Consider the following 6,000-nt stretch of genomic DNA (forward strand, 5'->3'; position numbering starts at 1 on the left):
ATTACAAAACTTAAAAATCGTTTTCCGTAGGTATATTTCTGCATATCCTATATGAGTACATATTGTAATAATATTATTATACTATAATATTGATTCTTCTCCGGTGTTGGTAGTTTTGTAACCGTATTATATTGACATGTTGTTACGTATAATAATAGTCACATGTATTTTATATGTGACTTTGTTTTCTCGGGTCACTCAGAACCCCGTCGACATTATGTGGCATTCACAGTCATATACTACAATAGAAGTTATGTTGCATAACATTTAATAATGAATAATAAACAACAACATAATAGGTACATGCCGGCCAACTCTTAATGCAATGCGTTTCACGACGAATCGCGATCGCGTGTGTTTTTGCGCCGTGTGAAAATCACATACTTTATACGACGAAAATATGCTTTTCACAACTGCTGCAATAACGCATAATATACCAATTATATTCATTATTTATGGAATTCATCGTACGACCTGGACGAAATATGTATATGTATATTATACGTATTTTATGGAAGTAAACTATAGATGTAAAATACTGCAACTTGTCATCCACTGCTATAGTTCAAACTCTATAGGTACCTCTACATATATAATTTAAGGAAGCATCATAAATTATAATGATAATTTGAGCAGTGAGAACATATTTGTAAACATTGAAAAAGTTCTACAGATAAAACTTTTTACCCGTTAAAAATAAATATGCCTATATGTTAGAATGCTTTATTTGCAAACATTTTACTGCGTTATTGGTTGGTTAAAGTAAAATATTATACCTTTTCATTCCATACATTTTTAAATCAAATCAGTTCCATAGTGTTCATCCTATACAATAACTATATTGTTTTTTTTTTTTTTAAAAAAAAGAAATATTAGAAGTATTTTGTTCTCTGTACTTCTTCTTATAGCCTGAAAATTGATCATTTTAACCAGTCCTATCCAATCGCTGGCAATATATATATATATGGTTTAATTTATTAATTTTTTTTTTCAAAATTTTAAGAGTTATAACTTTTTTGTACCAAGTCGATGTATTTTTGTGTTTTTCGAATTCTGTAACTGAAAAAAAAATGTCCGAAGCATTCAGATGACTCACAATAACTATTTGTCCGCTGTGGTCACACCTCCTTCCCCCAAAAAACCTCGCACGTCATTTGAAAGTATTTTAATTTATAATCGTCCGGAATACTTCGCAGTAAAAAAAATTAATAAAAGTTTCACTTTGCTGCACACTGGCGCACTGCTGTCAAATGCGCCGACCATATTAATATATGATTGGTATACCTACAAAAAAAAACCTTAACAATAAGTGATATAGCCTACCTACTGCAACTCACACGTCGTTTGGCCGTATATAGTTGTAATATAATAATAAATATAATAATCTATCCGCGCACACACCTATATATATATATATATATAATAATAATATATTATATTATATTATTACGAACGTATATAATATGCATACGGCGAAGGCACTTAACGATCGGTTTTTATTATATTAAAATATAATAATATTTTTTTTTCAAACTCGATAAAATGAATGTTCTCGGATGCGAATTTCACACGTCGTCGGACACGTCTTATTCTCCGGATATACACCATACACCTCTGCAGTATTATATAAATATTATAATGCGAGCGCACACCATCGTGCACAACGACGACGACTTATAACGACTATTATATTACTACTATATTTTATACTGCCTAGTACCTACCTATAATACTACTACTGCAGCGGTTAAGCCGCGAATAAACGCGTAAATAACGTGAGTATGGGCACATATTACGTACGTATACGTTTTATACATCATGCACGCGGCCATCATAAATCATCGGACTTGAGCGGAGGAGTCCATTACGTGCCTATAATATGTATAGTATAATATATATATATTTATACATTATTATACTGCAGCGATGTGTATATTATAGATGGGTATAATAATATATTTATTAGGATTTTATGTCAACGACCCAAATATTATTTAAAACACGCACGCGACGCGCCGCCGTTTCGCCATTGTAATTATTATTATATTTTTCGGCTACTAGTATTACCTATATTATGTATTTTATCAATGTGCGCCGTAGGTAGATTTATACGGCTTTCCCTGTACTCCAGTGTCATCGGGCGAGAAAAATATGATTAATACCGACGGATTATAAAGGCGACAGACATTTATAATCTTATCTATATAATATTATGACTTCAAATTGATAAATTTAAATAATCGTTGAATTTTGGTCAACACTCAATAGGTAGAATTCATTATATTATATAATTTAGTATTCACTATAGTATTACCCACTAATAGTTGTCTAATTAGCAATTAATTATCAAATACTCCCTAAGTCAATAATTTTCCTGACTTTGTTTAGTTTTAGTTTTATTAATTACTATTAATTTGTATTTAAATTATTTCGAACATAATATTATACTGCAGTATGAACTTACGAGTTAAATAATTGTAAATATCTGTAGTAAAATTTTGACAAATTCAGTTTATGATACAATAATAGTAAAAATAGTAAAAATAATATAATAACATTAGTATAAAGTATAAAGTGAATATTAGTATAAATTAAAACTTATCAGTATAATATTTTATAGTGAACGAATAGTAATTTTTGTAAATATATAATTACTCTTCTTCATTTTAAAAAACACTGTGTAAACACTGAGTTACCTATGTCTTCTTATTAATTTTGGAATATATTAAAAATTATTATTAAACTATAACTATTGACTCTAACTCAACGAATATTAATTTGTATTTATTAAATAATGGATTTTATAAATTTTTTATAGATCTTAAGCATTGGCAACTATTATCATGGATATTATAATATAATATAGTCCTTAAACAATTTAAACATCGGTTAATCATCGAGTCTTTTTCCCAACACAGTATACCGTGGTATAATATATCTACTATAGTTACAACTAGAAACGTAGAATTGCTGTGCATATTCGTTAGGTAGGTACGTACAATAGGTACACTTACGAACAGTTAAAATAATTGTTGAAATATTATGAGTAGCTATTATAACAAGTAATCGTTCTTTTAATCAGTCGTAAAATGTTTATAGTAGAAAAAGGAATGTATACTGAGAATTTAAAAAGATGATGCAATTGGTTTGAATTTCAATAGTTACCTACGTACGTCGTACATATAGTATGGATATTAATTTGTCCCCACAAAAGCCCGGCAAATGCTATGGATGGGAAACCATACTATTAAGACGCGTAGACATTGCGTACTCGCCTCCAATAAAGATTGCCTTTGTATAACACAATTATTCAACGTCAATGATTCAATTTTTACGGTAAATTTTGAATCTCGCATAGGTAGTGTATAGGTAACACAGTGTGTGTGGGTTCATATTATGTTTTGGAATAGAACGGAATCGGCTGCAGGCTTTTTCGACATGAACTTTGTCAGCTTTATTTAGTTTAATAATTGTTACTAATTTCTCATCTAAGTTTTTAGTGAAAAAACGTAAATTTTATTGTTTTTGCTATAGACATTCGCGATGGTTTACTATTCCAACAAATAAAATCGACACTATACCTACCTTATTCACCATCACACTCACTGGGCTAAGGACCTAATGGTTATAATATTATAGGTTCACGATTCGTCCGACGCGTAATATACATCGCAATAATAAATGTATATATTATAAACTTACGTGATTTCTGCACATTATTATTTGCCAGTGTATATACCGCGCGAGGGATGTCATTTTCCCCAAACCTTTTGATTTTACCGTTAGATCCTTATTATAACACAGTCGAACTTGGTTAACTCGAAGTTGAAGGGACCGGTTTTAAGTTCGAGTTATCCAAATTAAATTGTTTGAATAGGAAATTCTAGGAACCGGAGTAAAAGTTCGAGGTATCGACGATTTCGAGTTAAAAAAGTTCGATACAACCAAGTTCGACTGTATATCATATATGAACATATAAATATTATCATTTATTTCATCTAATTGCTGTAGATATAATACATTTCGACGCTTCGTAGATAATATTATATTGGTCTAAATTCAATTGTCGAAGAAAAAAATTACCGTCTAGTTCTAAAAAGTATATTATAATTGTACTATATTGTACTTATAGGTTAATTAGTAGGCTATTTGTAGCCTAACCTAACCTAACCTAATATTTATGTACTATATTTTTATACATAATTTTTATTTAACTGTTTATAATTTTTGGTTTTCAGTCCGTCCGATTCTACAGGCCTCAAAAACGGTTCTACATAAAATCGTGACAACGGAACCGTAGGAACATAATATAATGTGTAAGCAACTGCACGAACAACAGATATCGATATGAATAAATTAATAATAATATAATAATATTAGGCGTATATTGTTAGGTTTGTTATTATTGTTGTATTTTTTTTTTTCGTCGATACCCGCTGTGAATCATCTATGACAATCGGTTATGAAAAACGATCTGCGAATCTTGGCACTGGAAGAATTCACAGACTAATTATTGAAGATCGTGAGTCTCCTGGTGTCAACTATTGCGGATCGATAACACTACGATTGTTGAATATAATTATATGCTACGATAGTTTCATGCACAATATACATATATTATGTATATTTATATACCTATCATAGATGTATATAGGCATATATGCGAGGCTAAGAAAGTTAAACACCCTGTTCTACCCGTCAAGTTAAATGTCGCCTAATTTTTTTATTTCATTAATGTGTAATGTAATTTATTTATATAATTGACATAACGCTAAAACTATATTAATTCTAACTCTAGCATAATATTATAGTCTTATAGATATATATTGTATAAGTTCTAAGTTAACTTACACTATTAAACTGTACAAAATACTAAGTCTCATACTATTAGGTACTTGTAAAATCGAGTTACGTCATAATATATACAAGCAAATTTTTGACTGTTTAAATTTAAATTTATTCATTGTGAATTCATTGGTATCCCTTTATAGTTAAATCAAGTAATAAAATGTTTTTTTTTTTTTGTAGAGTTGGATTTGTCAAAAACTCTCACCTCGATTTTTCATTTTAAATCCTGATATTTAAAATGTTTTAATATAGGTAGGTGGGTACTTAAAACCCACATTTTCTAGTTCTGGCGATTTTTTTTACCTACTTAATGAGTGTCCTGTGACGATATAAACTTCTGTTTTTCAAATGATATCTCCCTCTTTTACTGTAAATTATTTAAAAATTAAAAGATAATTTTTTTGAAAACTTTTATGTAGCCATTTAGGTATCTATACCCCAATTCAAAATTAGAACGAGTACTTTCTCAGCTATTATAATTTTTATATTAATAACTAAGTCCTTAAAAATGATTTTACAAAAATATAAAATACATGTAATATTGACCTAGTATTTATTATATACTCAGACCATTTTTATAAATTTTAAATATTTATAGATTAATATGAATTACCAACATTTTCAAATTACCATAGCACCCATATCTTCCCAACCCCATTATCATGGATATTTTATGTATAGTACGCAAACTTAAATAATTCAAAAACTACTCGTTCAAATTTTGGTTTTAATACGTCAACATATTTAGAAAAATTATTCGTTAAATAATTTACAATAGGTAGAAAAGGAGAGTTGTCATGTGAAATACAAAAATTTGTATCTCCACGGACTCCTTAAATAGTACGAAAAATCTCAAAGATTTGGAAGTATAATCTTGATGTAGGTAGGTAGTTATAATGGTAGTAATCAGAATTTGGATAGAATTCCCATGAATTTTTAATTAATCATTTTATTTAACACATTCGGCTATTCGAGCATATTTAGCCTTTTATTTACTGTCATGTTTATATATGTAATTTAAAAACTGTATATACCTATATTATTTACATACGTTTTATCAATAAAGTATTTTTTTTTTTTTTTAATTGACCTTATAACCCCGGCGACTATTATCATTAGCTGATTGTGGGGGTTTTTTTATGATTGTAGGTT

The 6,000-nt window shown here is 28.9% G+C and overlaps 1 long non-coding RNA gene across 1 annotated transcript in view; it reads left to right on the forward strand.

Annotated features, from left to right (window-relative positions):
* LOC132936192 (uncharacterized) overlaps positions 1-4,376 on the forward strand; it is an 86,995-nt gene extending 82,619 nt beyond the window's left edge. Inside the window, exon 4 of the long non-coding RNA XR_009663421.1 lies at positions 4,239-4,376. This is a non-coding gene — a long non-coding RNA (uncharacterized LOC132936192). The remainder of the gene's footprint in view (positions 1-4,238) is intronic.
* The last annotated feature ends 1,624 nt before the right edge of the window (positions 4,377-6,000 follow it).

The sequence above is a fragment of the Metopolophium dirhodum genome, chromosome 1 (genome assembly GCF_019925205.1).
Source record: "Metopolophium dirhodum isolate CAU chromosome 1, ASM1992520v1, whole genome shotgun sequence".
Classification (NCBI taxonomy): Eukaryota; Metazoa; Arthropoda; class Insecta; order Hemiptera; family Aphididae; genus Metopolophium; species Metopolophium dirhodum.